This window comes from Cavia porcellus, unplaced genomic scaffold (assembly GCF_034190915.1).
Source record: "Cavia porcellus strain 051 isolate PalLab524CR breed Dunkin Hartley unplaced genomic scaffold, mCavPor4.1 scaffold_13, whole genome shotgun sequence".
Taxonomy (NCBI): Eukaryota; Metazoa; Chordata; class Mammalia; order Rodentia; family Caviidae; genus Cavia; species Cavia porcellus.
The window spans coordinates 54236445-54261528 of NW_026947496.1; the positions used below are offsets into that span (position 1 = coordinate 54236445).

The 25084-nt window shown below is 42.0% G+C and overlaps 1 protein-coding gene across 5 annotated transcripts in view; it reads right to left on the minus strand.

Moving 5' to 3' along the window:
- Positions 1-25084, minus strand: part of Foxp1 (forkhead box P1) — a 562135-nt gene that overhangs the window by 428231 nt on the left and 108820 nt on the right. For 3 of the 5 annotated variants that reach the window (XM_063260472.1, XM_063260471.1, XM_013156482.3), the window contains exon 1: positions 10526-10577. The gene's annotated coding sequence lies outside the window, so the exon portion shown is untranslated. Of the gene's footprint in view, positions 1-10468; positions 10578-25084 lie in introns of those variants that run through there. The other 2 variants (XM_063260468.1, XM_063260469.1) reach the window with 2 other exon arrangements.

The following is a 25084-nucleotide window of genomic DNA, read 5'->3' on the forward strand; positions in this document are numbered from 1 at the left end:
CTATGAAAAGTATGTATTAAAATAAAACAATAGAACAATTTATGACCTTCAAAAAATGAACATCTCCTACATGCTTCATTAGGCACAGGAATTTTAAAGGATGTAACAACACATAGACTCTTTAACACTAACGTATTTGGTTTTCTGGTTTTGTTCACCCTTGGACTCACCGCTCTTTAAAAAAAAAAAAAAAAAAACACTATGTCCGAATGAATGAATGATGCTGTATCATATTCTTCCTTTTCTCCCAACCTCACTAATGTCAACTACACTGGCCTGGAAAAGCTGGTGTCTCTGTGTTACTTTTAAAAATGTGAAACAGCAAGACTAGTCCTGCTTCTATGTATTTATCTCCCTTTAAGAATAACCTGCTGCGGCATCAGTCTCTGTGCATTCCATTATCGCTGCTGACACTCACCGTGCTTGCCCACAGCAGAGGAACCTCTGGCTCACAAAAGGATTTAGCATCCTAGCACAGTAGGGATTATGACTTCTGGTCATGTTCTTCAGGCTCCCCTCCACTTACATAATTTGGAAGTCCAAATATTGAGGCTGCTCCTCCCTTGGGTAGTTTGGACCTCACTTGTACACTGTGGTGCGGATACTAAAATCTACTACTCATCATGAGGCTTTGGTAGGCCCAGTCTGCAAACAGAATTACATAGATTTTCGAGAGGTTTCAGTCTAATTTTGAAAAAAAAAAAAAACATAGCAGTCTCCATAGATACCAGCTTTTCAACATATTGCTTTTCTGCTCTCCTGTTTTCTTACACCAAGAATGTCAATGCAGAAAGGGAATATTTATAAGTAAATCACACAGGCTTAAGGACGATGTATCCCACCCATACCTCTACACCCCCACTGATGCAGATCACAGAGCAGCGCGGAAGGCCACAGGGATGTAGGAGGCCAGGAATGGAAGCCTGCGGCCGGATCCACCACATACTTTCCAGAGCACTCCTGGAAAGAAAACACCAGCTCAGTGTCCACATGATACCTCTTCCTCTTCACTGCTTCATTAAATTGCATGAGGATATGGCTGTCTCTGCAGGTGGCAGACAGGCACAGAGGGACTTCCATAGATGCCCAACTCAGACAAACTCTACCAGACTATGAGCAGCCCAGGTTCAAGTGACCACGTAGTCAAGTCGTGGTTATGGCTCCCTGAGCTCCGCTTAGAAAACTGGGACCACAGATGCACATGATTGAATTTCACTGATTCCTGGGAATGTTTTTGTTGTCCACGCCCATAAAGGAGGTGTGAGAGATTCAAGAGCAGCTTTAATGAGGTAAAATCCTCCAAAGGGTTGTCAACTCTATTTCACTGGCAAAGACAGGGTAAGAGCATCTAAAAAGAAAAACTAGAAGCATTACATGACCAGCTAATCCACCTCTGAGTACACATTCAGAGGAACTCAAAGTAGGGTTGCTAAGAGGTTTTTGCACACTCCTATTTATAGAAATACAATAGCCAAAAGGTGGAAGCAACCCAAGTCTCTGCTCAAAGATGAATGGGTAAACTAAATGTAGTATACACCTGCAGTAGAGTATCATCCGGCCTTAAATAGAAAGAAATTCTGATACATGGTACAGTACAGATGAACCCTGAGGACAGTGCTCAGTGACATAAACCAACTGGGGAGGGCGAGCACAACTAGTGACTGACTCTGGGTATAAGAGTTACTTAGAACAGTCAAACTCACTAAGACAGACAGCAAAACACTTCTGGGATCTTAAGGGAGGAGAAAATAGGAAATTGTCATTTTATGGATGTAGTTTCATTTTTGCTAGAAGAAAAAGTTCTGCAAATTGTGCAAATATGAACATACTAATTGAGGCATATGCTTAAAATACTAAAGATATGTTCTGATATGCGTATTTTATTACAATTAAAAATTGAAAATAGGGCGGGGTGTGGCTCAGTGGTAGAGCAATTGCTTAGCATGTATGAGTCCTTGTGTTCAATCCTCAGTACTACAAAAATAAAAATAAAGAAGAAGAAAATGGAAAAATATGTAAGACTCTGATCCTCACATCTTAAAGGGAAAGTGCTAATAAATGAGCAGCATATAAGAGGTATATTTTAGAAACTCTCCCCTGTGAGATTACAGGACAAGACATCAGTAATACTGTTGACTGGTTTGTTCCTTATGCAGCCTCTTGTGTAATTCTTTTTCCACATTCTAAACAAGAGACCCCGTTTTGCAGCACCTCAGTTAGAATAACTTGGCAGATCATGACACAACTCACTGGCTAGACTGTGATCCAGATGAGTCCCCCTCCTGGGTGGCTGTCTCAGCCAGGTACATGTTTCAGTGTATGAAGGCAGGTTTGAATGCCACACTGAGATGAGGCCCAAGGGGATGGTGAAGGGCTCTACTGGGCAGAGGCTAGGGAGGCTGGCATCCACTCCATAATGCACAGAATAAAGAACTCTCTGGGCCCCAATGCTTACAGTGTTGAAGTTAAGAAAGCCTGTTCTAGATGTGCCTAGAGATCCACAAAACAGGACTTCGCATAATGTTCTTTCTCCCAACAGATGACTAAATACTCTAAGACATGTGACTTCATCCAATCCCCATTCTCAGGTGAGTGGCACTGCTATGCCCCCAGGGTTATTGGCTGGGCAGCACTTTTGAAGGGCTTAAGTCACGCCACTATGGGGACAGTTTTGGTGGTTCTATTGAGTCCCTCAAGAGGCTTGGCAGCCTGACAAGCTCACCCAGACTACAAAAGAATTTTCTGATTTTGTGGGAAAGTAATATTTTCCATATTTTATAAAGGTTATTTTCTTTTGGGCATCAGAAAATTCTTCCTTTCTGTCCAAGTTATTTACAAAAAGAGGGCTTCAAGAATTCAGTTCTTATCACTCTGTATCCAGAATCTTCTAACTCAGAAAAGCCACTCCAAAACAACTTTGAAGAGTTTCCAAGCACTAAATATTTCAAGAATTAGAGCTGGGAATGTCTGTAACCATCACCTCCACTTACAATGCTATTCTTCCCCTTGAACCATCTGAAGGACTCCTATTCATGCTTCCAAACCCTGCTCAAGCTTGTACATCACTTTTCTGAAGGTTCCTCACATCTCCCAGGTTCTCAACAGTTCGCCATTTCTCCCAAGCCAGCTCCACACTGTGATATCCTTCTATTTCACATATACTTCTCTTTATTAACCACTAGTCAACAAAACTGAGACTTGTTTGACTCAGGGACTGTGTATATCCTTGTACGCACTTTGCATATCTCAACAGGCCCTTAAGGGGATGCTAAAGTGAAACCTATCACTTGTGTCTGCCAGAGTCTACAAATAAAGCCCATCAGCTGAAAACTACACCGAACTAGTAGCACCTTCAAGAAACAGCCAGTCATGATAGTATATGCCCATATCCCTGGAAGGCTGAGGCAGGAGGCTCAAAAGCTACAGCCAAGCCTGGGAAATTGAGCAAGACCCTGTCTCAAAATTTAAATCCCCAGTCCTGCAAAACATACATAGGACCACTAGTAGACACACACATACATACAGCCACTAGTAGCCACAATAAATAAATTTTAAAACTGACATTAAGAAATCAGTAAAGAGCCAGGGATTTAGCTCAGCAGCACAGCTCCTGCCTGGCAAGCATCATGAGTTTGATCTCTGGTACAAAAAAAAAAAAAAAAAAATCAGTAAAACACTACACAAAAGACCTACAAGAGGACATTTGCAATTCACTCTCAATTCTGGAAAGCATTTGGTAATTTTGTAACATTCACGGTTTCTCAGAAGTAAGGAGGGATTCAAGAGTACAGAAATCCCTCACAGACATCCTCTACAATGAGGTAGGCAATGGGACACATGGAGAAGTGACACACGGAGAAGTGACACACAGACACAAAGGTCCTCTTCACTGCTGGTGTCATCATGCACCAGGTCAGCCATGGTTTCAATGCACAGGGAAACTAGATGCTTCTTCCATGCTATGGTTTTGGTGTTTTGTTTTGTTTTAACAATAACCACAAAGTCTTCAAATAACCTTCAAAGTCTGGCTTTATTAAAGACCCAGATGACTACATCAGAACCAGATGAGGGGGACTATGGTAGAGACATTTGGCAAAAATAAATAAATAAATAAATAAATAAACCAAAAAATAAAAAAAAACACAGTGCAGGCCAAGGATCCAATCGCATCTTCACTCAACTCTCCAGGGATACAGCTCCAGCACCCAGAGATTTTCCCTTTGGTTGTTTTCATTTCGTTTTTCGCAGTACTGGGGACTGAACCCAGGGCCTCATGCTGAAAATGCTACTGAACTACATTCACAGCCCTCTTTGGTTTTTTTTTTTTTTTATATTTTGAGACAGGGTCTCCATATCCTAAGAGCTTTAACAAGACTTCCAGGCAATTCTGATGCAAGCTTAGGTCCAAAAGCTCAAAGTGAGTGACTGTGAGAAATCACCTGCATGACTTGGTCAATCACCCTGCATGCACAGGGCGCGCACACACACACACACACACACACACACACACACACACACACAGAGAGAGAGAGAGAGAGAGAGAGAGAGAGAGAGAGAGAGAGAGACAGAGAGAGAGACAGAGAGAGAGACAGAGAGAGAGAGACAGAGAGAGAGAGAGAGAGAGAGAGAGAACTTCAGACTATGGCTCCCTAATGATCCTAAACTTGCCTCTCCCACAACTGCCTGGTGATGCAGACCGTCCCAGTCTGTGGACCTAAGAGATGAAAAAAATCTGTAGGAGGCAGTTTTCATTTTCACTTTATAACTGTAATTTTTTTGCTTATCTTGTGTACATCTTTTTTAAAAGAAATAATAATATGTCCCAGTTTACAATTAAATTCTATAGTATCAAGGGAACTCATGATAACTAAAGAAAGTTCCAAAATAACTTACTCAGTGGAATGCTTTTTACCCTTTAACTCTTCTCTCCTAATACTCCCAAAGGCCAAAGGTACCAAAGAGTTTGGACCAGCAGCTCAGCACTCCAGAGAGGCTTCAGAAGCCAGCCTGGCCCAACTGGGCTTGAATGAAATGCTCCCTCCCGAGAGCATTGTAGTTATCCACTTTGTCTCAGAGTGGTTTCTCTCTCAGACACCAGTACAACAACTTCGCTTGGCACTGGTTCCTGTTAACGAACAGCGCAGCCTGCGCCAACCACAGCCTCCAGCACGTGCGCTCGGCCCACTTCCCTATTTTAAATGCCTAATGATTATCACAGTGCCTGAACACATCTGCAGGGAGCCGGGCCTGCTGCTTTCCTCTTGCCCTACTCCAGGCCCTCCTGCAAGGGTGCACCAGCAAAGCCGCCAAGTACAGACAGGTTATACAACGTTCTCCAAGTCAGAGCGGAGGCCACAAACAATCAAGGATTTTTTTTTTTTTTTTTTTTTTTTTTGGAGAAATGATCAAACCCGGGGGTGGGGACAGAACTTCCTGCAAGAAACCGCATCCTGAACAAGCAACGCCACGACTCACTGTAAATAAATACTCTCTCCTTGCAGCACTTCCGTCAACTGTCAGAGCCCTGGCTCCAATCGCCTTTCAAGTCCAAACAGGAAAGGGGAGAAAAGAGAGTGAGATGGCAGATAGGAGGTTTAATTTGCTTCTTGCTCCAGCTTCCATTGGTGGGGCGCTTCCAATTCAGCAGGACTGCCAGCTGCCTGGAATTGCTCCTGGACCCCTCTCTTTCCTGTTAACCTTCATAATTGTATTATTACCGGCCAGCCCACAACTGGCCTCCCAAGGCAGACGGGAGCACAGCTCTTCCCTACATCAGATAAGCAAGCAAAGTCACACGGGCTGGTGGAAACTGAAAAGGCAATGGACACACACACAGGGTGCTCTACGCAGGGCTCTGCTGAAATTTAACCCTGGGTCGGGGGCTGCAGGACAGTGGGTTCAAGAAGGAAATACGTGTGTGCTCTCAATCTTCTGGAAAATGAATGTGAAGGCTATCTTTGCAAAATGCACAGTGTGTCTGGAAGGGGAGAGATGTGCAAAGGAGAATAGCTCGTCTCAATGACAGTGATTGTGATTATTCCTCATATATGGATCCAGCAGCAGGCATGTCACAGAGGGCTTCAATGTGCTGCCTTCCCTCAGTCCTCACCTGCTGCAATGGTAGCACGATTATCTCCACTGTAGGGAGGGAACTGAGTTTGATCAAGCTGTAGAGACACTTATTGGTTCACAAACAGTGAGTGACTGAGACAAAAATTTAAACTCAGTTTTGCCTAAATCAGGGCTCCATGAAATTTGGGGAGGCGGTATACTGCACCACTCCAACAGATGCCACACAGATTACTGGCAATGTGCATGGCAAACTCTGGTACCCTGTTTGGCAGAAGACATTTTAACCATGGAATATACTGTCCTCCAAAGTTTTTGATAAATAAAAATGAGTCAATCCAGAGAGGTTCTTAAGAAGCCTAAGAGTCTAAGGTAGTTTGAAATCCATGGCATTCAACAGACAAACTCAATTTGATTTTTTTTAAGGGCCTGTTTTGGCTGACTTCCCTACAGCTCTAATTTCCCAACTGGCTCTGTCTTGTGAGATTAAACCCTAAGTCTATTTTTATACAATACTGAAAGCACCAATGCCTGATTTATACAAGTACTCAATAAAGATTCATTGCAAAGAACTGGTAGATGAATGAATGAATGAATGAATGAATGAATGCAGACAGTCAATATGAGATGCTTGGTTGTCACAAGGACAGAAGCAGAAAATAGCTCTTGCCCTTCTCTGAGAAGCCTGGCAATTGTGGAGACATGGGGGCTTTGCCACGTTTCTCAGACTGGCTTCCATAGAAGCTGCTGTCACTTGTGGGCATCCTTGATTTTTCTTTTTTTAAATAACTGGAAATGCAGGCTGAGGCACAGTGGTGGCAGCAGCTCTGGCTGCAGAATGGAGGTAATATAATGTGTTTCTGGCAGCCTCAGAGGAAGCGGGAGGGTAATGAGCAGGGAAAAAGCATGTTCAAAAATGAAGGAGTGGGTGAAGCCTCGTAAACTGCTCGCAGACAGGACATGCCCCGGGAGCCTCTGCCCGCACAGGGAGGGGCCAGGCAGCTTCCCCAAGGAACAGCGGGGTGAAGCGAGACCCAGGGCTGAGAGGCACATACTGCCACACACCAAAAAAAAATTAAATTAATAAAAGTAAAAATGAAGCATTACGTGTGGCAGGAAAGTGTTATTAAAACACTGTAATGTCTCAGAGGTTCCTATGAAGTCATGTTCCTACAATTCACTCATAAGAATTTAAAGACAAAATTATATGCCTCATAATTCTCCAATGAGTGTGTTTTTCTATGGATCCCATTGTTTACATGGGATGCACGGCTTCCATAAAGTTTAAATCATTTAAGGGATTAAAAAAACCGGAACTTTGCAGAAATCTAGCTGCATACACCTCTGCAGGAACAGCTGTTAATCCCGACCGTGTCCACACCGGCATGTACACTGGTACACATGTGTCAGAACACACTTCCCATTAGGGCTGCAAATACAAATGGCCAGAGGCCAGGCAGTTACTTAAAAGGAGGAAGCAGGCAGGGAAACAGCACTACGGAGTGGTGACACTTGTGCCTACCCAGACAGCTTTAAGAGCCTCATCTGGATGGGCATCTCAGATTCTGCACGGGAGAGGAGTTGAAGTTCACATATTCTGATCTGACAGTGAGCCAGAAATCAGGGGTTTGCATAAGAAATGTCTGTAAATGTGAATGGGCACTCAAATATGCTCTTTACAACACTGTACAAATTAAATAAAATATACTTCTATCTACACCTATGTCTACACATACACTGTTAATGAAATTATTTGTATTTAGCTACTATACTACCAGACTCTCCATATTAAATCTTGCCAAGTTACCTGAGAAGTTACCTCGATGAGTTTTCAAACAATAATACTCTCTTAAAAGACAAATAACCAGAGTGTGGGAGTTCTGTGTGGTTCTGGGCAGTGATATGTACTGTACTCTGAATGTGAAGTGTCTCCCAGAAACTCATGAGGTAAAGGTCTGGTGGCTATCTTGAGGCACTAGCAGAAAATAATGGTGTGGTCCAGGGAAAGGAAGTGAAGTCACTTGGGTGTAACCTTGAAGAGATGCCTCCCAGCAGCCATGAAGTGAACAGACCTCCATCAGCCATGATTACACACCCACAGCAACAGGGCTGAGCAGGCATGACCTAAAACATCTGAAACCATGAGCTGAAATAAACATTTCCTTCTCATAAGCTGTTTAGTCCAGGCATTCTGTCACAATAATAGAAAGCTAACGAACACAAGTGGCAATCAGGTGCCACATTTCAGATCCAAAAGGAATCCTAAAGAAAAGGAAACAGGAGCAGCCTGGCTCTACAGTACCCATATACCTCCTCCTCCATTCTATCTGTTTGGCTCTGGAGAAGTAAAGTCAGCAAGGTCTGCGTCCAGTGACCACCCGGCAGTCAGAGAACCAGGCCTGGAAGTGTGTGATGAGGTTCTGTGCTGGTATCAAGTTATTAGGAGAAAGCAAATCCATGCTCAGGACACTTTACCTGTGAAGGCACATGTGACAACAGACACAAACTGCACCTGCCCAGAGGAATGTGCTATTTTTAACAGAATTTTATTAAACTTGCATACGTATTCAGCAGGATTTGGGGTGGAGGATCATGTCTCCCTTTTCTGTCCTCCTCAAGATCAGAGAGAAATTTCAGTGCCTCAGAATTCATCAGAGACAAGTGTAGACATGTTCTGAGAGCAGAGTCTCAAATGACTCATTCTTCTAGTTTTCTCAAACCCATTTCAGCTTTTAGGAAAGAGGCTTCATTCATACACACTGCACATCAGACAGTTCCAGACCTCATGGAACTCTTCATGAGTGGATGGCTCCAAACAACACTTTCTTCCTAAGTAACATGCATGTCACCAGCCCTGGGGAAGGAGCCCCCAGTACAGAAACAGGTTCTTTCTAAGACTATGACTGCAGTGACTGCCAGGTACCTCCTAGTCTATCAAAAGAACTTGATTCCCTGACCAAAGGATTCCCCTTCTTATACAAAGAAATGTGCCCTGACCAGGGAATCAAGTTTTGCTCTATTAGGTCTGCAAAAAATTTAGTATGGGCAAATTTAATGTTGCCATGGTTCTACACATAAAGGCTGATGGCTTCTAAGGTCTAAGTGATACCTCTCCCAAAGGTGGGCTACAGCTGTACTAATGCCCCTGGATGAATCATAGGACCTAACTAGCATTATACAGTAATAAACAGTCTCACTTTTAAGAGCTTTGGTTGAATGAGGCGTTCTTTTAGAGCTGTAAATTTGGGCAAATGATGTACTTTCACCAAGAAGCAATTCTCTCATCTATAAACCAGTAGGCTATAATGGAATGTACCAAACTGAGTTTTCCCAAGGATGAAATGGGAGAAATTTAAGGATTGCCCTTCACCAGACATCCCTAACTAGCAGATAGAGGTTGTAGTGTCTATCATTAACAAAAATCCTTCCTGTCAATTGCATTACTGTCCACAGTTAAGATGTCCGGTATAAATTTCTCTGCTTTGAACATTAAATTACCACTTCCACAATTTCAGGGCCAAAGTATTAATCCTTCACTGGCAAGTATTAATCCTTTAAAACCTGCCCAGAAAACTCCAAGCTGGTAATGCCAGCACATGTCTTTCTCACAGAGGACAAATGTACAACCTCATAAAGTATGTGGTGCACAAAGTTGGTTAGCTAATGTCAAAACTTAGCTCCAGTGAGATCAAAGAACAAAATACATGTTATAACCAGACCTAATACAAAATTGCTTTTCGGTTCAGAAACAGAATGCCTGCCAACTTGGGGAAGCTGCATGGAAACAGTGATCCAACAATATATAATCACAGTCATCTTCATTTTTAAATTCTGGTATGAAAAACAGGTAGATTATAGAAAAAACAGAAAGATGTATGTCCTTTACTTCATCATGAATTTTTTTCTCATACTGCCAAAATGCAAGGAGGTCCAAATAAGAGAAGGCAAGCAAGCAACTAGGGTATAAAACTTGAAGACACACTAGTTCTTCTCAAGGCTGTTCAAGTTCAAAGTCAGCACCTGACAGCAAATATCTCTTTAAATTTTGCTCCCCAGGCTCCTTACTGGCCTCACCTTTCTCCAGTTTTTAAGGAAGATTGCAAAATGAAATGTTATTTTCGTGCACTTGTGTGTGTTGTAATAACGTGCAAGGAGAATCCAAGACATAAACTGATGGGTTAACACTAACACATTTCTTCTCTAAAGACCAGAATTTCATGGCTGGGAGCAGCTTAGACAAGGAACAATTTCCTAGAATCTTACCAAGTTCAAAGGCAGTTCTTTGCCACTTTGTGAGCATTTTCTTTCATCAACTCCAACGTTTTCCCATCCTTTCCCACACAAATTAGAATCCATCCCACAAACAGCAGAAAAGCCCATACCCAGACATCATTTTTACCTGCATAAACCCTTTGGGAGCACAGGACAGGATGCGAAATTGAAAGGAGTCACTTACTGATCATGGGATCTGACCACTCGGCTCGAGGACTTCTTTTTCTTTTCAAGCTCTGTGTGTAAATGAATCATTGTTTGATTAGATGAATATTCATAGAGCTTATTTTTAGAAAAACTAAAACAGTAATAAAATATAACTAAATATACCCTACCATAGACCTATGGAATTTGAGGCACATAAAAGCCCTAAAAATGTCAGGGTGGAAACTTTAGTAATGGGGCACATCATTTCTTTCCTAACATGTCTACAAACTGAACATTAAAAGGAAAGGGTAAAACAGCCCTTTGCATTTGAAATGTCAAGTTTCCCTCCTAAAGCCTCATTTACAAATAAGCATGTTTCCAAATCCATACTACATTAGAACAAGAGGTAGGTACAAGACAAAGAAAACCCACACCTGCACACTCAAGTCCAAATAAGTATGCTCCCAATTTTGATCCTTTAACTGAAGTTACTTGGGTTTGAAATACTAAACAAATAAAAACAAGTTTACAGGTGTTTCTTCCTCCACGCTGGCAATTTTAGATATGTTTCCCTAATGGTCAGAATGGAAACCTGAAGAAGAACCCTCATGAAGAACCGAGGGATGACATACTAAACTCTGCCCTCTCCACCTGGCCCTCTGTACATCTTCACCTGCTTTGGCAAGTGAACGGCAGCCTCTAATGTCACATGCGTTTTGACAGCAGTTGTCCCATACAAATTCGGGTATGATCTCATGCCCTACTGAGCTATGAAATAACCCAGTGTGTCGTGGTGTGTGACACATGGTTCTCTTGTTTCTGAACACAGTACAGTAGTTCTCAACATCTATAACCCTAAAGTAGCCCTGCTTCACCCTTGTAAAGAAAGCCTATCACCCTATGTTAATCTTAAACACAGCTAAAGAAATGGTGTAAGAGAAACTCCTGTTTAAATACTGCAAAATTCAATGGCTCTTAATGGAGTAACTGATATGAGTTGGTCATTTTCTTTTCCGTTAGACAAAAGAATAAACAATTGTATAGAATATTTTTTGAAGACCTAATTATATATTAAGCATGAAGCAATTTTTCCCTCCTGCCTACATTTTATGTTTTGGGCACTTCCATTTCATGTCCCTTGACACCTTTTCCAATAATCCATCTACTTGATATTGGAAAGCCTCACATGAATAAAACTTTATGGCACTACAGGCGTTTAGCCTTGCACTGACATTCCTGGCCTGTTCAATTCTGCAATTCAATCAAAATCAAATCTCAAAATCCTCTTGTCAGCCAGCACTGCTTTCATATGCCTGAGCCTTGTGTAAGGATAACTGCATCCAATCTTCCCCCCAAGCAGTGCTTATATTGTTTTATTACAGTTCAATGAGTGGAGTTCAAAATTACATGCAGCTGCCTACTACTGTGGTCAGGCTGTGTTACGCATGGACACAAGTATTGCCCACCAGGCCTGAAATCATTCACTTACTAGCCGGCCAGAAAGACTGCAAGCATTTCTTTGTATGGAAGAACATCCTGTCTGCTAGATCTAAAGAGGGTGATGTTAACAGATCAGTCCCTTTATAAAAGGATTGTGAAAGCCCAATGAAATGCAACTCAAATGTGCTCAATGTTAAGCATGTGGCTAGAGCACATAAAAGCAAAGATAAACCTCAACATGCACTACTTATTCTCAGAAAGCTTGTGAAAGAAGATAAAGAGATCCAGAATAAAAGACATCTTAAACAATTTTTATATGTGTTTTAAATGAGGAAGTTTCATTTAAATGGAGTTTTTTTAATACCTCCAATAATCCTTTCATTGAAACAAAAAGATGCAACACATAGCCAATTAAACACAATTTAACCTGCTGAGCAACACAATAATTAAAATACTAGGAGTTTAGAAACGGTCTGATAAGCTGGCAAAAGGGAGAGTGGTGGAGAAATGCCTTCTATACTATCAACACCAGGCCCAACAGCTCAAGTGGTCATCTAATATTTTAAAAACAAAAACTTGTCTAGAGCATGTCAGAACACAAAGAATGGCAAATTGAGTCTCATTTGATGTAACTGTCAAATCACCCAGTCATCAACAAATGGGAGGCAGGATCCTCACCAGAAGGACTGTCAAAGACCCAAATAAAAACATAAGCAAAAAATAAGTACTAATTCCAGGCTACTTTTGGGTTGGTAACTCTATAGGTAAAACAAAAGCCTTCAAAGGGTACAGTGTTTCAAGAAAAAAAGAATTATTCCTATCTCATGTACAGAGGGTGTACAACCTCATGCAGGCAGGTGGTCAAACACCTTTCTGTGGCAGGAGGCTAGAAAGATGTGTGCCACTGTGAGGCCTCAAAAATTAAACACCTTTGAGAACCCCAAAGGTGAATAGATATCCATAACAACTACCCTGCGTCTTTGGAAATAATCTCATCAAAAGTAACTCTAAAGGGAACGCAAAAAGCTCACAGAAAATCAAAATTAGGCTCAAGACTCACAGCAAAGGGGCAAATGTAAAGGTAATTAATTATTCTATTGTACCGAAGTTTATATGCATAAGTTAGATACAATTGCAATGATACTTTATTTTTAATAACATGGCAGACTCAAAGAACCAGCAAGTCAAAATAGGGACAATTCAGAGCAGGCACAATACTAGGTGAGATTTTAGACATATGTTTATTCTCTCTGGCATAAATGATGAGGTTCAGGCTTACTGACCCAAACGAGGCTCAAGTTATATTTTAATACCTGAGAGGGCTGAACCTCAAGGGCTGAGGCACACATTTCTGAATGTGGACACTGCCTTGGTCAGGCTCTGTCATTCTTTGATGGTCACAGCGAGACAGTGCTTGCCTCCCTCCCAAGGCTACTGCAGTGAAATGTGATTGTCTGATAGCTTTTCAATTGCTTAGAAAATCCACTGGTATTCCCAGAAAATGGAAATGTATTCCACAGACTAGCCTGGTTCCTTTCTTTCCCTTCCCCTACCCCAATGGGTAAAATGAACAAACTTCAAAACAAATTTGAAGATCACTCTTAGTACTTACAAAAACCCACTCTGCTTTCTTGCATCTTCAGGAAAAATCAGAAAATCTAACAATATGGCCTCAAGTCCTGAGGATAACTGGCTGGAGCAGAGCAGTGGTGATTCCCTTTCAATACTGCCTGTGCTGGGCTCTAGACTTCCCAATAATCCTTCTTTAACAATACTTCTTTCAATTTTCACTTTTTTCAAGGCCCCTGGAATACAGGTTTCCTCAGGTCACTTCTAGAACCAAAATGTCAACATCTTATCACACTCAAGTGTTGGTTGAACATGAGTGAATATTGCCACTATGCTTGATTTTAATTTCCCAAGGAAGGGAACTAAGGACATAGACGGCTTCATAATAAATGCCAAATCCAGTCAAATAGACACCAAGAAAAAAGCAAGGTTCCTATCCCATTTCATGTTTATCAGGCAAGAGAGTTACTGCTTCAAATATGAATTATGAGAGTACATTTTTCAAGCTGAACGACCTGGGTCAACGGATATTCTGAAAACTAGTTACCCTGGTTATCTTAATAGCCAAAGCAGATTCCCAGTGTGATGCAGGCAGTCCTACTGGCTTGATCATAGGGTAGGTTGCAGGAGGATTTCAACATGACAGCAAAGAATGTCTGAGGCTGTATGTCTCAAAAATTAAAATACCCTTGGACCTCCCAAATTGATATCCATTTCATTTTAGTTTAAACTCTTTTTAAAAAAATGAAACCACCTCCCACACCATACACCTAGAGAACTTGTCCAAAGTCACTGCTATAATCGTATCATCTTGGGGATCTAGAAGCCTATTCTCACTTGTGACATTACAGCTTAACTGTAAATGCAGTGGCCTACCTCTTAAAGGTAAGGCCACTGACTGTAGCCCTCTGTCAAAGAGCCCAAGTGTAAAAGGAACTCACAAATGTGCACTAGACTAACATCTTACCGGTCTCTGCCTTCCAAGAATGAAAGCAAACAATCTTTAAGGAAAGACTCTTTTCATTCTCGTTCATGCAAAGTGACAATATCCTAAAAATCTCACTATAAATCAGACATCTGTGCTTATAGACAATGAACAAATCCAGCTTGAAGAGCCTGTAACCTCTGAAAGAGAGCTGACGTGACTTCGATTATGACCATCAAATTATCTCTCTAGCCACCAAATTCTTGACAAAGCAAATGCCCTAAAGTAGGAAAGTCCTGCGCTGGACTGGAGGGCGTGTGTTACCTCTCTACTCTACTGCCTCTGCAAGATGTCCCTCTCCAGCAACCTGGAGTTCACAAGGTCATATGCTCTGTTTTGTTAGAACACATGCTTCTGAGGAGTCTAGGAGGTCCCCGCATCCAGCTTAGAAAGCCACACTCCTATAGAACATTCAGAGCTATGGCCACTGGGGATAATTTGGAATCCTTGTATCTCCACATACATGAGCTACACCATTGGTATTTTCACTGTGAAAATGCTCCTCAGTGCTCACAGACACACTGACATTGAAGCAGGCACTGAGACAGAGGGGGACACAGGTGTTCAAAAAAAAAAAAAAAAAACCACAGAGACAAAAGCACCAGAAGAGTTGCTTTATAATTTTTTTAAGACAGTAATATAAACAACTTAACCCTGATGCTTCAAGCCTGGAACAATGTTCTGCTTAAAGATGTATGGCCTGAGCCAGATGGGACAGCACAGGCCTGTAATCCTAGCACTCTGGGAAGCTGAACCAGGAGGATCCAAGTACAAGCACAGTATCGACCATTTAGCAAGGCCCTGTCTCAAAATAAAAATTCTTGCCAAAGGCTGGGGATATAGTTTAATGTGAAGGTCCTGGATTCAATCTGTGGGAGACACGAGGACAAGATAGAGAGAAGCAGCAGGCAGGCAGGCTGGCTGACAGACAGACAGCCTGGTCCTGAATCTCCTGAATGTGAGACTAAGGCTGCAATCTTCATGCACACCAAGGCATGAGGGAGGTTGCTCTAGAAGGTTTTGATGCGGCTGCTTTTGACAGTGGCACAGTTAAGGATGATCCCTACCTTCAAGTATATACATAAAGGTCTGTAGGATGTCTAAGTAGAATCAGCAGAAGGGTTTGTTAGAAAAATATAAATTTCCGGGTCCCATCTCAGACTCACTGACACAGAATCGCCAGCATCCAGAGTCAATTTGAAAGTCAGAGAGCACCTTCAAATGGGCATGTGCTCCATGCTGTATTGACAGGCTGGTTTCAAAGTACTGCAAACTGATCAACATCCCTAACTGTATCATTTTCAAACACTTTAAAAAGCATGGTATAGCTCTGTACATGCTCCCCAAAATGAATGGGGCAGGAAGCAGTTTGGAGCTTCTTATGAATAACATATATCTCTTTACAAATACTCAATTTTTTAAGAGGAAATATGTGCATTCTCAGTAACACATGCTCTCAGTGCTAAGCTCTTCACAGAAAATGACAAGCAGACGTGGAAATGTCTGCCCAAGCACACATTCCCCCTCCCCGCCTACCGTCTGAAACAGGAGGCACACATCCGAAAGCGCACCCTTATGTACAGACCCTTTCACGCAAACCTGGACCTGCTAAAGGAGGAAAGAACACCCCTCCAATCTGCTATTTACTTTGTCTGGGGCCAAAGCAACTAATTTAACAAGCGGCAATAAATAATCTGTTATAGGTTAGCTTTTGGTCATTAAACACCCTTCCCTTTTAATTAAAGAAAACTTGAAAACTAGCTCTCAAAGGGGTCCTAAATAAGTCTCTTTAATATTCAAGACAACACCGCTTTTGATAAAATCTGGATAAAATGAATGATGAAAACTCTTAAATGTTGGATGGGATGGTATTTCAAAGACTGAACTAATTGCAAAGTGAGAGAGAAACAGGATGCATTTGCTTCTGGGTATCTGTCTACTTTCATTTTTTTAAAGGTCCAAGTTTTGATTCTGGAGTAGCAGCCCAAAAGTTCTCTGTTCATATAAAAAGTCAAAATATTTTAAAGGATTGTACTTCCCAGTTTCAATTTCTCTGATGCAAGTTACCTTAAAAAAAAAAAAAAAAAAAAAAAAAAAAAAAAAAAAAACAGAAAGCGCTATTAGTTAAGTTGAGCACAAGGCAGGAACAACTTGCAAACTGATGCTTTATCAGCCACTGCAGACGTGGCGGAATATGTGAGAATGGTTTAATGCACACCATCGTTTAACTTTTCAGTTCAAAGTGTTCTTTTTCATTCAATTAAGTGATTAAAACATGACTATAATTTGACTACATTAATAACACAATGAAGCAAGCATTCAGGTAAAGTAACTTGGACAGACGAAAGGTTTCCAAACAGCACAGCCAAAGAGTCATGCCAAGCTGAGGGAAAGCAGTTGTGCAAAGAACAACAGTTATTCTTGCTTTGATTATTAAAGTATTTGGGGGAGGGAGCAACGGTCCTTCCCTAGCAAAGACATATGCATCCTGCAATACCAAATCCACAAACAGGCCAGGCTTGCTTTACAACAAAGCATGTGGGCAGGAGGCACAACAGAAAAAGAGAAAGAGGAGACACACTTTGCAAAAGTCTGGCAAAACAGGAAATTTGAGGAAACTATTTCTGAAATGTAAATAAGGTTTCCTGTTACTTTCACTATTGCAGAAGCAAAGACACTACATTTAATGGAAGGTGCTGGGTTTTCTGCTAAATCTCTAATATTTCAACATGTCAGAGCTGGCTCCCAATGTACTGAGCAACTATTTTATGTATGAGTTGTGAACATCTGACTATCGACCAAAGTTCAGTGCTCTCCTTAGCCTTCTACGCACCCCTCAAAGGCTGTGCAAATCCAACTTCTGCTTCTGGACTCAGGACAATATCTTTGAGTCTTTTAGCATTGCTTCTTTTCTGGAAGATGGGGATGGGCGCAGTTCCTACTCACTGAGGTAGTATGAGATACCTAAATTACAAAGTGACCAAAACATAGCAAGTGCTAAGCACGCCAGGGAGTTTTCTTATTAACAACAGTGCAATCCTACTCCCAAATCAACCCACAGAATATAAGAGAGTCTTTTTGTTTTTGTGTATGATAAATCTGTGTCAACTAATATTGGTGGTTTTGTTTACAACTTTAAAAAAAAAAAAATACGTTTTGCTCAAGAAAGTACCCCGTATGAGAAGGATTGCCCTGGCAACTTAGCTCAGAGATGTGCCATTTACCCCCCAAAGAAAGTGGGTGGAACATGCAGGCCTGGGCTCTCGGGGAAGAACAGGAAGATTGGGCACTGGACAGTGAGGACAGAATCCTGGGCCACAGAAAGCAGTTTACTCAGTCACACAGCTCTGCCACGTTGAGAGAGTGAGAGAGGGAGGGAGGGAAGGAGGGGAAACAGAGAGACAAAAAAGGCATCCACAAATCCATAGAAATCAGAGGAAAAGTTATATTACCTGTACTATTGCCTATTATACTATAAAATTCATTTTACAATGTTTAAATCCAATAAAATAAGTCAAAATGCCAACCTAATATATTTCTACATACTGCATTCAAGCACTGTACACATACAATTTTAGGACATCTCTGTAATTTATGATTTTGCTATATTTGAATTTTATTATCAATTAACGTGGCTCTCTTTTCACCCAAAATCAAACATACTCTCCATGACTGCTGAGTACATACATCAAATGTCCTCAGAAACCACAGCAGAGCTGGAGGTCCTGTTGAGGGGAGTGATTCATATCTCCATCTCTTCCCCTACAAAGTGAAAGCAACAACTTTATCAGAGTGGAAGACCCAAGTCGTGTGTGTTAAATAACAAGGGAGCACTAATTCAGAATTACAGGGCTTTTGCTGGGCCTGTTTCACGTGCATCTCTTCAGAGCATTATTTTAGTGTACTCTCTGTCTACATTTCAGTAAATGAGCTCTCCCGTGCACATGAATAGTAGGGGAAATGGTTCAATCACTGAGTAAAGTAAAAATACACAGTTTGTCTGACATGCTCCGTCAAATCAATCGGAAGGTATGCCTGGGAAATGCATTTCTACCGATGGTGACTGGTAGGTTTGCATGCCACCAAGTCTTATTCACTCCTATTTTCTGCTTTTCAGGGAACACCTTGCTTCCCAGGCCCTGACTCGGAGCTCAGGAGAGGGATTTCGGTGTCATGGGTTTCCTCGCAGCACAACCCAACCCAACCGGCCACCACTCCAGCATCATGCACCAATTCAGGGAAGGAGTGTTCAGCCCTTTCTTTTCTATTTTCATAATTTTAGAGAGGCACAACAGTTCCAGCAACCTGCTCCCCTACCAGTTAGATATTTACACTAAACCTTCACTAAAGGGCTCGCTACTACCATGCTATCTCACTGATACAAGATTACTTCGCTTTTGAACCCCGTCAAGCTATATAATACACCAATACTCAAAAACACTGCCCCTTGAGAAAGATGTAGCTCAGATTATTTTCATGTGCTTATCTGAGCGGAATGCCAACATTTTCTGTTTAATGCAATGCAAATCTCTAAAGAAAAAAAAAAGAGTTTATGAAGAAAGCAAGCAGGGAGATATCCTCCCAAGGTACATGTGTTCTCATACACAGTGCTCACAGATACATGTCAAGCAATAAAGAATCACCTTGGCTCAGAAATTTAAATATTTTCAGTCTCTCAGGGTGCAAATCCCATTTTCAAAAGTCCAAACAAACATCAGATCAGATGAAGTATTTTTAAAAATATTTGTAAAATCGTAATATCACAGCTCATGACAAGGTTAGAATAGTCTGCCTTTTTGTTCTGATTTGCAAAATAGGTATGTGGAGAAAGTAACAGAACATAGCATTTACCTATCCATTTAGCAAATAATATGGAATACCTACCTATTCTACATCTTTATTCAAATGAAAATACTTTCCCTAGCATTTATTTCTTTAGCTGGTAGAAACCCCACCCAGAAAGGAACACAAGCGTAAAGCAATCTCTTGCAATGGACCATTTTACTTATTCTGCAATTTCGTACCCAAATTACACAGGTATAATTATTTTGACACTATAATGAAAAGAAAATGGGATTTGGGCACCGAAGGTTTATCTAATAACACTATTTCTTGCCAGACTTCACAGCAGTGACAGTCACAAAGAACCTTGTCCATTCCAATAGGAAATATTTGATTTTACTGTAGGAACATTATTTATTTTCACCAAGTTGCTATTATCAGAAAGGATATGATAGCTGAATAATAAAAATGAAATCAAGAAATTCTGGTGTTTCAAGGCTTTATTTTTTTCTGCTCTCACTTTTGACATTTTCTTCCCCTGGAGAGACAAGATAAAGTGCTGTCATAAATGGGTGACTTTTCTTGTCAAATGACAGATTTGATTCTCCATGGCAACCACAAATCAAGGTGCTAGTAGGAATTAAAGCTTCTCTTAAAAGGCGTCTTTATGCTTATAAAATGAATTTAAATTAAATGGGTATTAGGTACAGTCTTTACCTCAATTTATTTACTGACTGAAGAGCTCTGTATTGCAAGGAGCACATTTGCATTTTTAAGGAAAGATAACATATTGTCCTGACAGATGTATAAACAAAGCGAGTAACAAGGTCACACCTCATATACTAGTTTAAAGACCCAAAACCAGTATACAGATGGACACCTAGCAGTTAAAAAGTATTTAAATACTGAACAAGGTATAAAAACTCTCTTCAGGGAAGGCTGAGGGGATCGTTCTAGTCCTTTGCCACAAACAGGTTTTTGTCTATTGCCAGTTAATAAAGATTTGTGTAACTGTCACGAACACGTTGTCAAAAGGCAATCTTACTCATCTTGTATCCTCCATATAACACAGATTTTATTTTTAAATATCAGCAAGTAAATACTCCACTGAAAATGAAATTATTTTAGCTTCAAATTCAAGTATTACTAAAATGAAACATTTGTTTTTTAATGTTCTTAAGAAAGGCAAAACATACACATAAAGACCATACCCTGAGTTCAGAAGAATCAGGTAAGTAATCAGTATATTAAACTGATTTCAATTTCATAAGAAACAAAAGCTGATTAGCTTCATTTGTCACAGCCTTCTTGGCCAAAAAACTTTTTTTTTTCCGTACCGGGGATCGAACTCACGACCGCCTGCTTGCAAGGCAGGTACTTATGCCGCTGAGCTAAATCCCCAGCCCCAGCCAAAAAACTTAAGAAGCAAGGTAACATGCTCTTGGCTCGTAAAATAATAAATCAAGTTCAATCTTTTTGATACTAGCAAACCATTTAGTTAGTTCATAGAGAACTCAGAGTTTTAAGATCACAAATACTTAGGGGCTGGGGATTTAGCTCAGCAGCATAAGCGCCTGCCTTGTAAGCAAAGCAGGCAGTCGTGAGTTTGATCCCCGATACCGATAAAAAGGAAAAAGACCAAAAAAAAAAAAAAAAGAGAGAGAGAGATCACAAATACTTTATTTATTTTATTTTATTTTATTTTATTTTATTTATTTATTTTTTTTGCAGTACCGGAGATTGAACGCATGACCTCGCACTTGCCAGGCAGGCACTTATGCCGCTGAGCTAAATCCCAGCCCCACAAATAATACTTTAAAAGTTGAAATTCAATTAATTTTGGAAGTCTACCACTGTAGAGGCAATAGTAGCCTGTCTGAAACATATATAGTCAACAATGAAGTCATTTCAATAGATACATTTAACCTAACGTAAAGATTGAGAAAATAAAAGTTTTACACTGTACACTCATCCGTAGTTGGAAGAATCCATCATTCTAAATGACACCCGTGTAAGCTGAATCAAATTTGATTTTACACCATCTCTAGTTAAAAGAATGATACGGAGAATGAAATCAAACTCCCTTCCAACAGTCCCCGATCATAGTGCTTCTGACAGCAGGAGTAGCTCTAATGGGGTGGGAGGGGGGGGGGTTGAGTTGCTGTTATGACTACAACAAAGACAAACAAAATAGCTTCCTCCAGGAGCCTGGACTTTGAACCTAAATGCTTGAAAGTTGTTCTTTTCTGAGGGTGTAGGGGGCAGGTTACTTTTATCTTGAACAGAGTTTAATCAGTACTAGCTATACTCAAATGGTGCCTAAAAGTTATAAATCTCTTTGGAACTTTGTGTACAAAGCATATTTTATGGTGGTGTGAGTCATACAGAACTCTCTATTTCAGTCACAATGGCTTTTGTTTCGTATTAGAATAAAGTGGGCTGATGGATCTTATTCTCATTCCGTGTAAAAAGTCAGACTAACTTCACATCTAAAAACACAGGTCGCTGAGTTACAGGGAAACCAGGGCTTGTGTGGACTACATACCACATGGCAGATGCAGGGTAGGTAATGCAAGGATCTCACACTACATTTATAAATACTGACCACAGGACCCTGGCATCACCATGTCACAGAAATTCCTCCACACCATACAGCAGAGTGACAAACCGAGCTGTGTCCCTTCTCAAAGTAGTCAGTCCTCCTTTTCAGCTGTAATGGGGCATCAAGACCCCCTGAATGTTAACAAGGCTATGCTGTACACCTGGACTCTGTGCCTGGAGCCAAGTGTCTGCTTCAACAGTTTGCCAGGAGGGATGAGAAATCAAGGCAGAGGCCCCACAGGACTATATGTCAACACTCACTGCATAAAATCAGGAACACTTTGCTAATGCACTACTGGATAAAGCAACTTGCTCATGAAAGTAAGACTGGTCAGGACAGAAAAATGGGAATGTTATTTGCCTGGAAACGAACTATTTACCATTCTGTTTGAAAGGGCGGATAGGAGAAGAATGTGTAAACCTATTTCAGTCGAGCAGCTGGCATCTGGTTACTCTGTTTGGATGTTCATGTCACAGAATCAGCTCAAGAATGTCTTGAGAAAAATAAAATACGGTGCACTTCAAACAACACCTTCCACCTGCCTTCCGGAGTGCTCTGGGCTTTCCTGAGGTGCGCACAAGCCTCCCAAGGTCACATTTTCGCGACAGGCTGGCTACACAGGAAAACCCTGCTGCAGGAGGCTGCAGTCACTGCCTGACTTTCTAAAACAGAATATAATCCGTGAGAACTCACTTGTGCAAAGTTGAAATTTCACCAAGTGTCTTCGGCCAAATCCTCCACGGGATTTTAAAATCGGCTAAGATGTGAGAAAGAGGGAAATCATCTCAGCTGCGTTAGAATCTGGCCTTCCCTCAGAATGAATTCCATTTAGTTCCGTCGTATTCCACAGTCAAGCGGTGAAGGAAAAGTCAGACCGTCACCACCTCCAACATGTGTTTTATCTGAAGACGATGCCGCTTTGTCTGGTCCATGTTAAGGACCCCACATGTGTACCACTGACTTGAGCCCAGCAATCTGGTCACACTAAGTCGCCTCCTCAGTCCAACACTCTACCACCTCCCAGAGCCATTCATAAGCCCACCCTCTGACCCCCAAACCAGTCAGAGGTACCTGCCTTGGAGTCCAGCATCTGATTAACCCCAAGCTACCTCTCCTCCCTCAGTGACACAGTCACTCTGGGCCTTCACAACTCACTAAGGCAGGCAGCCTGTGACAAGAGACATCTCACATCTAACAAGGGACCTCAGGTCCAGGTATCCCAGCACCTAGCTCAGAAACGGCTGGCCTGGGGACACAAGTGATGCTAGGAGCCATGTGGGACAGGAATGGTGACATTACGCTCCTCTGGGCTGGGATCCTTTCCCAAGAGAACTGCGTCTGTTGACCCTCATTCACAGGGCCGTGGTATTTGCAGTTAGAGCCTACAACAGGCCCTCCAGGGGCACAGACGGAGTAAAAGTGAAAGCAGGGAACATTGGTGAAACGGAGTTCGCGGTGACAAGCTTTAGAGATGGCATCAAGCACCTACTTCTGCAAAGCTGGAGCACTCAGTTCACCAATCTGTGAATAGGGTGCCTTGTGGAAGGAACCGAGGTAACTGCTTATGAGTCTACAAGCTGAGGTGAGCCTGGGGATGCTTGGGGATGCCCTGTTCATTTCAGCGTGGAGCTCAAGGCTGAGTGCCAAGGTCAGCAGCTTTCAAAGAGGGGAGGCCTCAACCACCACCCCGCCAAGAGGCTCCTCTCAGTCGGACTGCTCCTCCAGGTGGGGCAAAGGTGAACTGGAGGCCAAGTTACTACCCAGCCTCTTCGGGGAATGGGCTACAACCAGGCTGGCTTGGGATCCTGGAAGCTGGGAAATTAAGAAGCCAAACAACGCCACACCCTCCACACCTGGTTCTTCCAAAACAGCCCTGCTCCATGTGCAGTGCCAGGATCAGCTTCCATTCTGGGCTTCCCCCAGTCCCCAGGTAGAGTGGGGGCAGGGCATGCACTGGCCTCTCACCTCTGTTTTGCAGTGACTCCTTGGAGAAGCCCCAACCCCTGACTGTGCTTCACACCAAGCAGGGGACTCAGGAAGCCCAGTCTCCTGCTGCCCCTCTCTTACATAATCTCTGAGGAGTCATTGTACATAGAAACCTTAATTTCCTCATCTGTACAATGGGTAACAGTGCTCATGTGGTTTTGCACTGTGTGGTCCACTGAGTTATCAAGGGTAAGTACCTAGCACAGGGCATGGCTGGACGGTCATCATCCTTTTCCTAACAGTCCTACACAAAGGAGAGGCTGAAGAGAACACAGGGGCCAGGTGCTTGAACATTCCTTCGCCACCACGTGGCAGCTCCCAAGAGATCCGACAAGCAGCCCAACGCCAGAGCCTGCTGTCTGTGAAGATGAAGCTACCCTCCCTGCATCAAGGCCCCAGGAGCCTCTGTGTTAGATCGTGTCAGATGTCAAACCTTCCATTTACTCACACTATGCTCCAGGAGGGCAGGGCTGCACCTGGCTCCACCATGGTGCTCAAAGGGCCCATGAAGAAAGAAACAAACCCTTCTTTCCACTCATCGAAGCAACATGCTCAGTAATAAAACCAAACACTTACAAAGCTGACAACTACGAACAAGTTTGCACAGTCACCTGTGGAAAACGGATGCCAGCTCATCTTCAGCCTGCCCCAGACCTTCCCAGAGGGATGACTTTGCTTCTCCCATCCAGACCTTACTTGGTCTCGTCCGCCATCCTGTTTTTCTGGCCTGCCCTTCTTTTTGTTTTGGGGTGTGGAAAATCTGAACCAAGGCGAGCTGCTAACTTTTCTCAAGAAAACAACTTTTCCCAGCTATTTGTCAACTTCTGTCATTCAAAGGGATACAACACAAATGTATATCTTTAATGAAATTCACAGTCAAGAAAAGTTGTCATCATCTAGTTATATCTGTTATGACATACATTTCATTTTGTTCAATACATAACAGAGAAGCTATTTAATCAAACAGAAGATTCTTGCTAAAATGACAGTCCAAGCAATGTCCAAACAAGCACTTATTATGCAATGTGAATCTGATCGGATTGGATTGTTTTCAGAGGGAGTTTTTTTTTTTTTTCCTTTCCTCTTCCATTGAGAAAATAGCTTGGGGGGTGCGTGCAGACACACAGGACACAGTGGAGGTAGAGTGCAATGCTGAGTCAGCCTAAGTGTGGGTACCAGAGCCCCACCCTGGAGTCTCCCAGGAGAAAGTAAAAGATACAGCCGACCATCTG